At 40.9% G+C, this 14653-nt stretch overlaps 1 pseudogene; it reads left to right on the top strand.

The window, feature by feature from the left end:
- The first annotated feature begins 508 nt into the window (after nt 1–508).
- On the top strand, nt 509–9817 carry LOC135535165 (E3 ubiquitin-protein ligase RNF114-like; annotated as a pseudogene).
- The last annotated feature ends 4836 nt before the right edge of the window (nt 9818–14653 follow it).

The raw sequence follows: 14653 nt of genomic DNA on the forward strand, positions 1-14653 counted from the left end.
GTCACGTCCATAGATACAGAACTACAAGACTGAAGGACTGGGTCGCGTCCATAGATACAGAACAACAAGACTGAACGAATGGGGTGCGTCCATAGACACAGAAGAACAAGACTGAACGACTGGGTTGCGTCCTAGAAACAGAACCGATAGAACAAACAACTAGTTGGCTTGGGGAGCAACCCTAGATTTGTGTCGGGACTATATCTTGTGGAAGGATGAAATAGTATGAATAAATTAATCAAAATAACGTTAATGAAAATATGTCAATCATTATTTAAATATATTGGTAACCCGTATAAAAGTTATATTGCCCTCGAAGCGTGTTTGGAGTATATATTGACACAGTTTGACGGCACTCGACTTCTCTGGACTAACAACACCCTTGCCAATATATCCTACAAACACTGTCTTCTCCGGCATTACCATTGTACTGTACACACCCGTAGCAAAATATTTTCGAAAAGGTTTTGCAACAAAGAGAGTTTCTATTGGAGAAATCCAGGAAGGTCCCGCCCTGTTTCGTTCCGTTTGCTTCTGTTTGGTTTCCAGTGAATACACCCCTGCTGAACACAGCTCAAGATGACCAAATCTGTCAAACTTCAACAGCAAAAAAGCTAGGGATGCTCCTCCTTTTCACCACCCGACAGAGAAGAGAAGAAATGGCGATGCTAGGGTCTTTTAGCTCCGCACAGCAGAATAAAAATGTTTCTGGGGGCGACAGGGACGGGACAGAGTTCGTATGTCCGGTTTGTCTCGAGATTTTCGATAGCCCTGTTACAACACAATGTGGACATACGTGAGTATCTTTACACAAATATCAAATTTTGTCTGTGAACGTAGCTAGCTAGACATCATCCAAGTTCAAGCTAACGAGCTTGTCTGGCGTCAACCAGCAAGATACCTGTGTTGTGAGCTGGCTAGCTAAGGGATTGAACATGTATGTGATCCGGCAAGCTAACTTACTGACAGGAAATCATATTTAACTTGCCATTTAATGTTTCCTTTTGGCTTTCAATGTTATATGTTGGTAATATATTTGCATGTTCATAAATCTATGCTTTACTTTCAGTTTTGTTTACATCAAGAAATGGGCTTCAATTGAATTGTGGCCTTTGTAGTTAAATTATATTAGAAATGCATTCTGTAGATATGTAAAGAACTACAACGCCCAATGTCCTCAGCGGACAGGTCTTTCGTTTGTATCAGGAAGTGAATTTATCAACAAAACACATTCTACTCGTACCGTCCTCTAATTTCACAGAGTGAAGAAAGCAATTGTCAGTGAGGAACATAGTGGTTCAATAATCAACAGCAAAGTTTGGTTTTGTCATACCAGACGTCTAAGTTTCGTTTTCCTTCTGTAATACGATGGCTCTATGTTTGCTTTCATTTTAGCCTATGAATGACTTGCAACATCTCGATCTCCTTTCCCTTCTCCCTCCACCCAGGTTTTGTCAAAGTTGTCTGCAGGAGTGCCTGCGGCCCCAGAAGCCAGTGTGTGCCGTGTGTAGGGCACCATTGGGCCACTGGGCCAAAGCCACTGACCTAGAGGCCCTCATACACACCTCAATGGCGGCCTGCAAGGGCTGTGGAGCACAGGTGTGTGTGTCCAGCAGTCTGTCAGTTTGTAAAACAATGTGAATAGTCAAAGGAATTAAGATAAGTGAGTGAATGCTCTATTATAAATGTGGATAAGTCTGTCTATGTTTTTAAATAAAGTGCACTACCATTAGCATTGATGCCTTGTGTTTTCTCGACATTCAGGTGGGTCTATCCCAGATGAGAGGCCACACGGCAGCATGCTCCAAGTACCAGGAGTATATTGAGGAGGGGTCAGGACCACTGCCCAGACCCAGCCTAACATTATTGGGTGAGAAGTGGAGGATGGTGGTACAGCAGCTTTGATATGCTGTGCAATTATCCATATATGGTCATAGTGTAATATTCTCTGCCTCTCAGTATGTGTTAATCAACCCATCTTTATAGGTTCTCAACTTTGTAATGGCTCTCAATATCCTAATGTATTTATTGACTGGTGGCTTTGACTTTTGCATAAACGCTGTGATTGGGTTTCATGGAAATAACACAAACCCAGAGGGATCATGGTTATATAATATATACAAAAGAGCCCTAAACATATCCAGTGACGTCCTCATTCCACTTCTCCTCTGTCTCCCCAGCCCTATGCCGAACCGCTTCACTTTCTCATGCCCCTACTGTAACTACCAGAACCTGGACCAGGACGGCCTGGTGGAGCACTGCACTTCCCAGCATGCCCGGGACACGCGCCACGTGGTAAGGGTCTTCAGTGAAACATGACTCACCTGACAATTAGTTTCCCTCAAGCATTTTTCATTGATTGTTTGAAACGTGAGGACAAAGATGGTGTGTTACTGTTAGCTATGTCTATGATGGCTTGACTCAGCCAGTAACATGAGATGCAGAGAGGGGGAGAAATAAGCATGAGCTTGACAGAAAGTCAAGAGCGAGGAGAAAGTAAGAAGGGAAATTAAATGGGGATGGCTTGTAAAATCCGGTACTAAGGGCCCTGTGAGAGAGTGTGAAAGAGTCTATTGCGCTGCTTCACTATGCTCATCCGTCATTCTGTACCTGCCAGAGTGTCATGGTCATAGATAGCGGCTTCCAAGAAACACGGAGTGAGGTGGTGGAGGTTGGGGGGCATGAGAATGTCTAGTTCTGTAACGGTGTTTCCGTTAGCCGGTAATTGACCCATTAGCTGGTAATTGATGGTTTGTGGCTGATAAAAATACATAAACTTATAAAGGTGTCAACTGGTACCGGCCCGTGACCGACTGAGAAGTGTTCAAGTATTTGTATATATTCATGGCATATCATCCCATCGTCAGGTTAATCATCTTGGGCTGACTCAAACCAGGAACCTGTACAGCCATATACAGTGGTTGATTAAATCCCCCCCCCCCATCAATACCCCATAATGACAAAGCAAAAACAGATTTAAAAAAAAAAATCCTTGCAAATGCATAAAAAAATAATTAACGGAAATATCACATTTTCGCAAATATTCAGACATTTTACTCAGTACTTTGTTGAAGCACCTTTGGCAGCGATTACAGCCTCAAGTCTTCTTGGGTGTGACGCTGTAAACTTGGCACCTGTATTTGGGAGTTTCTCCCATTCTTCTTTGCAGATCCTCTCAAGCTCTGTCAGGTTGGATGAGGAGTGTTGCTGCACAACTATTTTCAGGTAGCTCCAGAGATGTTCCATCAGGTTCAAGTCCGGGCTCTGGCATGGCCACTCAAAGACATTGAGGCTTGTCCCAAAGTCTTGTCTTGGCTGTGTACTTAGGACCGTTGTCCTGTTGGAAGGTGAACCTTTGCCCCAGTCTGAGGTTTTGAGCTCTGGAGCGGGTTTTCATCAAGGATCTCGCTGTACTTTGCTCCGTTCATTTTTCTCTCAATCCTGACTAGTCGACCACTCCCTACCGCTGAAAAACATCCCCACAGCATGATGCTGCCACCACTATACTTAACCTTAGGGATGGTCCAAGGTATATATATATAGGCCTGATTTGTTGGAGTGCTGCAGATGTAACAGTATAGACTTTTTACGTCCGTCCCATCGCCCCCGACCTGGGCGCGAACCAGGGACGCTCTGCACACATTAACAGTCACCCTCGAAGCATCGTTACCCATCGCTCCACAAAAGCCGTGGCCCTTGCAGAGCAAGGGGAACCACTACTTCAAGGTCTCAGAGCGAGTGACGTCACCGATTGAAAGGCTACCAGCGCGCACCACCGCTAACTAGCTAGCCATTTCACATCGGCTACACAGACATGGTTGTCGTTCTGGAAGGTTCTCCCATCTCCACAGAGGAACTCAGTCACTCTGTCAGAGTGACTATCTGGTTCTTGGTCACCTCCCTGACCAAGGATGATCAATGGAAATAGGATGCATCTGAGCTCAGTTTCGGGTCTCATTACTTATGCAAATAAGGAAGTTTTGTTTATTTTTAAATAACCTGTTTTCACTTTTTCATGATGGGGTATTGTGTGTAGATTAATAAACTATTAATTTAATACATTTTAGAATAAGGCTGTAATGTAACAAAATGTGGAAAAAGTCAAGGGTCTGAATACTTTCCAAATGCACCGTATCCAATATAGTCTTAAATCAATTTATCCATTGAACAAATGTTTAATACGATGGCTAAATACACCTTCTAACACTAGATAACTAATTAAACATTGCTATAACTTACTCAATAACACTGATTATTTTACCAGACTCTCAACATTTTCCTTTCTTTCTCTACCAACCACCTTGATTCGGTCTTATGTAGCAACATTTGAAATTGTGTTTTTTACATTGGATAAAAGTAGAGACTCCGAGCTAGAACATGGTATATCATACACTGCAGTTGAGGAACAATGGGAAAGTTATTCTGCGTTGAACACTAATAAACTTTTGATAAACTCACTTTTGAGTAAATGGCCTTTCAATGTTTTGGTACACCTACTGGAGAGCTCTTCTTTGTCGACACCCATTCAGTATCATTCACACCCTTTTAAGCCTTAGCCCCATCCATCTCTTTTAAGGATTCACATGTGAGGTCATGTGCTAAACAGAGTATTTTTGTAAATAACCAAAGATTTCAAGACTAAAAGTGGTAAGTAGTAGCCTACAACAAGGAAGAACACCAGGTAAAAATACACTATCTGGTCCTTAGCCTATATCCTAATCTGACCTTTGCGCCGGTTCTGTTGTTCTGGTAAACACACAGTATATGAAATAACATCTAAGTGTATTTGTCACATGCACAGGATACAGAAGGTGTGAACGGTGAAATGGTTGATATCAAAAACAAAGTGTCCAGATAAAAATATTTAATAATTATTAGATGACGCTTATCTGACACATGTTCATGAAATACAATAGATTACCGTATTCACACCTGGCTAATTTAATCATCTGGCAAAGTGGAGTCTCTTGTTCAGGTAGGTAAACAATGAACCGGCATAATCCCAACTCCTACTCCTACCAATACAAACATTGTCATGTCTTTAGCTTTAGTATTAATCTGCAGGCAGCTATCACTATTTTCCAACTGATCTGTCAATAGCGCTTGCTAAATTCATGGCATCAATGTTGTTGAGAAAATAAACAAAACTTTTGTAGTTCTCGATGGCTATTGTGATATCTTTCAAAACAATGTGTTCGAAAGGAAAATAAACACATACTGACAGAAGCTACATGGCAGACCAATCCAAATTCATCTTCCGGTCTTTTTCCGTGTCTAAACCAACTAGGCTCGTAATTTAATAATTGTATTTGTATTTACGGATGGAATACACGTTTGTTATTAAAGCATTTCTGCACTCTGTGTATTCTGTCACTCAGCGGCTTCATCACAGGGAAACCCATCTTTTATGTTCTGGGTTTTTTCTAGGTCGCACAGCAAGATATTTACCAGACTGGAATGTCTTGTGTCAACTTGAGCTAGCAAACGCTAGCTAGCGAGGTTAGCTAAGAGAACTTGCAGTAATTAAATTGGCTACCAATAAAGATACTTATATACAAGTCCAGGTGCCTACCCAACAGTTGCTTAAAATGATATTCCACTTCACAGCTGCTTCAAGAAAACATTTACTCAAATAGTCAGCCTGAAACTGATCATTTGAATCTACAGTGTGCTTAAGTTATTACTGTAAAGAACGTGTTATACAGAGTAATTTTTACAAGAGGCTTCCAATTACAGTTAATACCAGTATTTTCCTACATTTTACCCATAATACCGTGCACTCTACAGAATTTATGTTGGTGTACCTGAAGACGTCATGATTATTACCCCTGTTAATTGAGTGGCCATTGTTTTGCAAACTCTGCCATAACGTCCTGTAGCAGTAGGCCTAACAGCGGGAACATGGCTAAAACTGGAAAATACAAAATATAATTTCATGGGGCCCCTTAGTAGTTTATTTACCATTATTTGACAAGGTACGGTATATTGAGAAAAACATCTCTTGAAACTGTACAACTGTTCTGCCTGCGGCTATGGAATCCTGACCTGCTCACCTGACGGGCTACCTGTCCCAGACCTGCTGTTTTCAACTCTCTAGAGACAGCAGGAGTGGTAGAGATACTCTTAATGATCGGCTATGGAATCCTGACCTGCTCACCTGACGGGCTACCTGTCCCAGTGCTACCTGTTCAACTCTCTAGAGACAGCAGGAGTGGTAGAGATACTCTTAATGATCGGCTATGGAATCCTGACCTGCTCACCTGACGGGCTACCTGTCCCAGTGCTACCTGTTCAACTCTCTAGAGACAGCAGGAGTGGTAGAGATACTCTTAATGATCGGCTATGGAATCCTGACCTGCTCACCTGACGGGCTACCTGTCCCAGTGCTACCTGTTCAACTCTCTAGAGACAGCAGGAGTGGTAGAGATACTCTTAATGATCGGCTATGGAATCCTGACCTGCTCACCTGACGGGCTACCTGTCCCAGTGCTACCTGTTCAACTCTCTAGAGACAGCAGGAGCGGTAGAGATACTCTTAATGATCGGCTATGAAAAGCCAACTGACATTTACTCCCAAGGTGCTGACTTGCTGCACCCTCGACAACTACTGTGATTATTATTATTTGACCATGCAGGTCATTTATGAACATTTGAACATCCTGGCCATGTTCTGTTTTATAATCTCCACCCAGTACAGCCAGAAGAGGACTGGCCACCCCTCATAGCCTGGTTCCTCTCTATGTTTCTTCCTAGGTTTTGGCCTTTCTAGGGAGTTTTTCCTAGCCACCGTGCTTCAACACCTGCATTGCTTGCTGTTTGGGGTTTTAGGCTGGGTTTCTGTACAGCACTTTGAGATATCAGCTGATGTACGAAGGGCTATATAAATACATTTGATTTGATCTTGTACACCAAGGACCCAGGAAAGAGTTGCATGTTAGAGGATAAGAGAAGATATTTAAAAGCTAGAAATAATGAATTGTTTGCGGCGTTTAATTTTTGTATTTTTTGCTAAAAGAGGTTGGAGACCCCTGCTCTAATCTAATGCCTGGTTGAGTAGCTATCGTACATGTTAAAAACAGTGCAAATCAAACTAGCTAGCTACTGTACCAAGGCTGAAAGCACAGACAAGAAAAAATGAGGTGACAGGATAGAGGGAGACGTGCAAGGAACCAACGGGGTCTAAGAACACTAGGGAGGATCATGTTACAGGATGTGGTAATGTAAAGCAAACCTAGCGTCCCCTTCTGTATGTGGCTATTCAGGGGTCTAAGAACACTGTAGAGAGGATCATGTTACAGAATGTGGTAATGTAAAGCAAACCTAGCGTCCCCTTCTGTATGTGGCTATTCAGGGGTCTAAGAACACAGTAGAGAGGATCATGTTACAGGATGTGGTAATGTAAAGCAAACCTAGCGTCCCCTTCTGTATGTGGCTATTCAGGGGTCTAAGAACACAGTAGAGAGGATCATGTTACAGAATGTGGTAATGTAAAGCAAACCTAGCGTCCCCTTCTGTATGTGGCTATTCAGGGGTCTAAGAACACAGTAGAGAGGATCATGTTACAGGATGTGGTAATGTAAAGCAAACCTAGCGTCCCCTTCTGTATGTGGCTATTCAGGGGTCTAAGAACACAGTAGAGAGGATCATGTTACAGGATGTGGTAATGTAAAGCAAACCTAGCGTCCCCTTCTGTATGTGGCTATTCAGGGGTCTAAGAACACTAGGGAGGATCATGTTACAGGATGTGGTAATGTAAAGCAAACCTAGCGTCCCCTTCTGTATGTGGCTATTCAGGGGTCTAAGAACACTGTAGAGAGGATCATGTTACAGGATGTGGTAATGTAAAGCAAACCTAGCGTCCCCTTCTGTATGTGGCTATTCAGGGGTCTAAGTACACTGTAGAGAGGATCATGTTACATAATGTGGTAATGTAAAGCAAACCTAGCGTCCCCTTCTGTATGTGGCTATTCAGGGGTCTAAGAACACTGTAGAGAGGATCATGTTACAGAATGTGTGTGTTACTCCAAAAACAGGCATAGCGCTACGCACCTTTTAGATTTCATGAGACCGCATTCAAAAGGGTTTCTATTGGGATAAGGCCAGTGACAATCTGGCCGGACATTTGACAGCGTGAGTGTGCATGTTTACTGCTGCTTTAACACAGTATGTGATGTTTTGTCTATTACTGCTTTATGTTACATGTGAAGTCAAGCTAAAGTCCCATCTGTGTCCAGAGATGAACGAAGAAGTTATATTCTGTTGTCTTGCAGGTGTGTCCTATCTGTGCCTCTATGCCTTGGGGGGACCCCAACTACAGAAGCGCTGACTTCTTCCAGCACCTAAAGATTAGACACACCTTCTCTTATGACACCTTTGTGGTAAGTGGGCCTTAAGACACACTGGTCACAATTCAGTTATTGTTTTCGGGACCTCCTGTAAAGAAAATCTTTTATTAATGCCTTGCTTTTCTTTCTCTCCAGGACTACTCCACAGACGAACACACTATGATCCAGGAGGCTCTACAACGCTCCCTCATGGAGAACTGAGGTGGTGTCTGCCTTGAGGAAGGAGGAAAAGGTGGCTTTGAGGGAACATATAGTTGCACTGCACCATCATTGAACTGGGCTAGTGGTGTAACCATAGGAAAAAGAATAGTAAGGCTGCATAACCAGGAAGCTTTGAGGCCTACCAAGCAACTCCTCTTATCACTTTACAATTATCATTCCAACATAAATAAAACAATACAAGTTAAACAGTTTATGTGCTTTCTGGTATAGAAGTGGAGTGATGTCCCTGTGTCTCTCTCCGAAGAAGTGTTGTGTTGTTAGACCGTTCATAATTCTGCTGAATCATGACTATTTCATCTGTTCATTGTTAGCATTGTCATATAGGCCTACTGAACCGGAGACTTCCACAGTTGTTTGTTTTCTACTGTTATGACTTGATCCTGCAAAGAGAGGTTTAACCACTGGGTGGCTACCTTTTGCCAACAAAATGCAACGATAACATAGAGGACTCATCTTTCTATCTGTGCCATTTTAGAATCTGACAGCATGGGCATTGCCTTTTGAGGCTTCCATTTGAAAGTAGTCCGTTTTCTTCTTCACGATTGGCTGATCCCTCCTGATGACCCAGTTGGACACGACTCCAACAGGGTCACCAGGAAGGATTAGCCAATGAAGTTGGAAGTCCCACCCAGTTGACTATATTAAAATGGTGGAAGCCTTTAATTGCACTGCCATGCTAATGTGGCCTTTTGGCCACTAAAGGCCTCTGTCATTCCCTATAGATGAGACATTGCTCCTCAATGCAAGCAATCATTGTAAAGTGTAAACTGCCAGTAACTATTATTCCGGGAGGAATGTGTACTCCAAGATGTGTTACTTCTGCTGATGAGAAGCGATGTGTTCCCTGTAGTTTGACATTGTTTACTCACAGCTGTTTTTATCTTAATACCAAATCATTTCTAGGTAACAATTAAGTACCTTACTGTGATTGTTTTCAATTAAAATGGTCAAAAACAAATGGCTTCTTAGCAAAGAGCAATTTCAAGCAAGAATTTTCCTAGGACTGTCGGAGTGGGAGAATTGAAAACTAGCTGGGTTTGGCAGAGGATCGAACGCTCTAACCTATTGGTCTATTAACTAATTTACCACCTGGTGATATCACCAGGCAGGCCAAAACTCCTCCCACCAAAACAGGCTGCAAGTTTTTTCAAACTGCTCTTTCACTGAAAGGGCATTATCATTTTCACAATATTATTCCAACCTCATGGTGTAGAAATATATAAAACATGAAAATCAAGTTTTTTACTGCACTGGGCCTTTAAGTGTTTTTGTCTTTTTTCCTGTATACTTTTAGATTTTCTCAAAGTAGAGACATGGGTCTCGTGTGTGTGCCTTGTGAGAGCCTATGCTGGTGGAGGCTCCAGTCTGAGTGTTGGACTTCGATGCATGTGTCAAAGGAGCCCTATTATTTCAATGTGGCATCCCTCTGTGTAATCTCTCATGGTTTCCCATGCGCATGCTACACCCCCCTCCTGGTAGATGATGTTCATTTGAGAATCGAATTCATATAGCATTGACAAGTTAAGATATTAAATAAGAACCTAATACAGCCGGGCAGTATATATGTTGTTTATAATTGGACAATTGGATTTGATTACCCATGTTTGGCCAGAGGAGGGCAGTAGAGCCACACCACCCAGTAAACTTTGGAGGCAGGGTCTCATTTCCAGAATCCGGAGCAGTGGTCTTCAAATCTAGTCTTGCTATTGTGAGTGCAGGCTTGTGTTCCAGTCCAGTACTTACATACACACACACATGTTTTGAATAATCAACTAATCATGGTCTTTAATATGGACCACGATCAACCATATTAGATGTAGCACTGGGATGGAACAAAAGCCTGCATATCTTGTACTCCACGGTTACACCCTTGCTTTGTCAGAGCTGGGTGGCTTTCAATAGCAGCAAAATATAACATATTTAGAAAAGGGGAGGGCACTAATTTGTTGAATAAGGACATTTTCTTTTCCATTTCAAAATGTTTTCGCCTATTTTCTGGTACTCCTGAACATGACCATTAATATTGATGGTGAACATTTAGTAAGATTCAGATAGATCACTAAAGAAGGGTCTTTATTTGTGAAATGATATTTCCTTAATAAATAATTTGCTCTACCTTTGGAGAGATACTATATCTTCCACTTTTACAGTGCTTTCACTTCATGCCGGAGTTACTGCCACAAGTTCATAAAAGATACATCAATGTTAGTTTTAATACAACAGTCATGAATGGCCAAGGAATAGAACTGAGCATTTAGTTATTTTTGAGGTCAGTTTCGGTTTGATTATTGAAAAAAATTATCAGTTTTCGATAACAAAACCCCCCCCACATTAAATGTACTATGCATTTGTGGGTTGAATGCTGTATCAACATAGAATAAAATAATTAAAGTCCCATGATGGTAGTGACTGCCCACAACGGCTTATAATCTATTAACCATTTATTCACGACTTTAAAATATTTCAGTTGTATATATTACTTTTGTTTTATTTCATTACTTTATTTCATTCTAAGTCATCTCATCTCCATAGAGCTGCTGGCTGACAAAATCAGAATGTAGTTTTTTCAAAGTAAATAAGGCAGACTTTTATGACTGCTGAATACCAACTATCAATCACTTAGATCATGTATTTCCAGGTAGAGATGCCTCATGAACCAACTGCTCTCTCTCCCTCTCGCGCATTCTTATATCTCCTCTCTCTGTGTTTGTCCCACACTAACCTAAAGTAGCAGGCATAAAAGAAACAGACAGACTGGACAATGGATTATGATCATTGTAGTTAATTACCACTTGTTCTGTGGTAAAATGTGTAGAATATTGGCCTGTTGGAAAATACAACTCCCCATTACATTGCACAGTTCGGGCTTGATCTGATTTATCTCTGGAGAAACTGGGCAATGTGGCCTTCAGCTCACAGAAAAAAAAACTAAATGGAATTCAAATAATTGAACCGACGTCTGTCAATTAGTTGTTTAAAAAATTAAAAATAATATACATTTCAAATAATCGCTCAGCACTTCTAAGGATGTCAATTTGCTTAAAAAAACAAAAAATAAATGTATCCGCGCTACCAAGGAAACCAGGATGGAAGTTAAAAACGTGAGGCCTTTCTACGTCTGGAATGTGTAGGAAGCAGAGGAAAATAATATGACTAACATTGAAATCTGAAGATTTACGTTCTTGCCTGCTTTTTAAATCTTAAGTTGTAAAGACTGTAAAGAAAATGTTGAACAATCAATCAATCAATAGCTCGGTTAATACGTATGTTTTGGAACATTCATTGTTCATTGTAATTTTGGTGCAGCTACCAACGTCTAAGTGAGCCTTGCATTTGAAATCTACCAAAAAAAAATAAGAAAATTATTGTCACATACACCTGATTGGTGTAGTGAATGTGTTGTTACCATGGGTGCAACTTTGGTTTTAGAAGTGGGGGGAGGCATAACCTGGTGGTGGTCATCTAAAGCTAATTTCCTGCATTTCTGCACAATCTAATATGACCCATGGCCCTTCTAGCCATTTGTAGAACAACAAAAAGTAAGCAAAAATGCCCACAGTCATCAAGCTAGGTAAAATATCATTATTAAGTATATTTTAGGTGATTGATAAGCCTGAACTAGATCAAAGATAATTAAATAATCAATATTGTTGCGTCTTGAACCAATTGCTTAACAAATTAACTTTTAATAATAATGTACAAAGACTTGTCTTTATTAAAAAATCCTCTATATCAAATTTCAGCCCACCACCCAGCCAACCCGAGCTGCCTGCACGCCCAATCCCCACCATTCTAGTCAATAACGCAACTCTCCCTCTTCCCTTTCTACTTTTTTTTAATGTCTCAAGGGAAAAGTTTGGAAAACAAAAACACACAAACAACTACACATATACATTGACATGCAGAAACAGCACAACCTTCACATACATTGCCCTCCGTAATTATTGGGACAGTGAAGCATTTCTACTTCTTCAATCAATCAAATTTATTTATGAAGCCCTTTTTACATCAGCTGATGTAACAAAGTGCTGTACAGAAACTCAGCCTAAAACCCCAAACGGCAAGCAATGCAGATGTAGAAGCACGGTGGCTAGGAAAAACTCCCTAGAAAGGCCAAAACCTAGGAAGAAACCGAGAGAGGAACCAGGCTGTGCCGGGTGGAGATTATAACAGAACATGGCCAAGATTTTCGAAACTAGGTGTAGTGTTACACCACCCGAAGGGCAATTAGTAACATCACCATGCTCAAAGGGATATCTAATGTCTGCTCTTTTCTAATTTTTATCCATCTGCCAATAGCTGCCCTTCTTTGCAAGGCATTGGAAAAGCTCCTTGGTCTTTGTGGTTGAATCTGTGTTTGAAATTCACTGCTCGATTGAGGGAAATTTCAAAAACATAATTCCACTTTGACATTATGGGGTATTGTGTGTAGGCCAATAACACAATTGTTCTATTTAAACCATTTTCAATTCAGGCTGTAATACAACAAAATGTAGAAAAAGTAAAGAGGTGTGAAGGCGTTGTATGTAAGGTACATCAATCTTGGGACCAATCATTATTGTGCCCGACTGTCTTTACTTGGGGAGAGGTGGGAGATATGAAGTAACGTGGTAACTTGTAATTCATCCACAAAGGGAAGAGAGATGATAGTCAAATCTGGATAGTTTAAAGGACAACTGTACTTCCTGATTTGGCCTCACTTTAGATTTGGTTAATTAAGAAATTCTAGCGGCCATGACTGAATTCAAATGTGAGTTGGTTTCGGGGTGTGGTTTGATGTGGGTGTTCGCAGGTGGGACGTTTGCAGGTGGGAAAAGTTATTTAGCTTCAGCCGGCTGGTGTGTGAACGTGGCAAAGTTGGTTTTACTTTGGATAGCCGAGCTCCAGGGTTAGTTAGGGACCGTCAATAAATTACACAATGTAAAGGAGACAACATGAACATGTTGCACACCTTTTAGTTTTCTTAGTAAAATCTTTCAATGTTTGTATATGAATTTCTAGAATTTGTAGTTGGTTTGAGGTTTTTAAGCAATTGAAATCACTTACACTGTGTAATTTACCAATGGCCTCTAACTAGCCCCATACGAATATCCAGCTGCACTCAGAATTGTTGATTACTTGTGTTCTACCAGCTGTGGGCAGGGTTGAAACCTTAGTTGTGACATATTCAGGTACAAAGCTCAGTTTTGGATGAGACTGACTTCATGACCAAAATACATTTTGACAGTAGAATAAATGCTTGTGACATAGGCTCTTTTCACTTTAAGCGAAAACCTGTAATTGCTAATAACCTAGGCTAATGTATGTGAAGACAATGAACACTGAAGAGATTGTTGTATCAAGCATAAATCTAGTAGATTAGATAGAATAGGTTATTCAAGAGTCACATTGTGGATCCAAATGAAACAGTCAGCATGATGAAACAGCCTTGTAGCACAGCACGTATTGACTCTGTCCATAGGGAGCGAATAACCCTCTCATATCTCATTTTTCCTTTCTGTCCTTCTCCGCATCGCCTTTCTCATGGATGCAATTAGTTAAGCCTAACTTTTTAATTCCCTCCTTTCTTCTATTTCCTTTATCTCATTTTATCCCCTTTTCTCCTGGCAAAGTGGAGAGGAGAGGTTGGCTGTGTGAGAACTAAGGAGATACACCAGCATCTGGGCAGGAAGGAAGCTGGAGCTGAAAACATGTGAGACTCTTGTCTGTTTGGTAGCAGTGGAAAGGGAGAGAGAGGCCAAGGCGCGGAATATGAATTTAAGGGAAGAGAAGTGAACATATTGAATACAAATTTCATAAAGTTGTGCGCATGGTTTCTTTAATTTATATTTATTTATACTGTTTTTTTCTCATTGAGATCATATCTCTTTTCCAAGAGAGACCTGGTCCAATAGCAGCAGGGGGAACACCATTTCAGACATAAACTAACACAATATTAAACAAAACTATAGACTAACGTACAGTACAACAATTACATATTACATTAAAAACACAAACATCTTAACTAAAAACAGCTGGCCTAAAAGCAATTACACTCTTCTATGATATATACAGTGGGGAGAACAAGTATTTGATCCACTGCCGAT

This window comes from Oncorhynchus masou, unplaced genomic scaffold (genome assembly GCF_036934945.1).
Source record: "Oncorhynchus masou masou isolate Uvic2021 unplaced genomic scaffold, UVic_Omas_1.1 unplaced_scaffold_4550, whole genome shotgun sequence".
Lineage (NCBI taxonomy): Eukaryota > Metazoa > Chordata > Actinopteri > Salmoniformes > Salmonidae > Oncorhynchus > Oncorhynchus masou.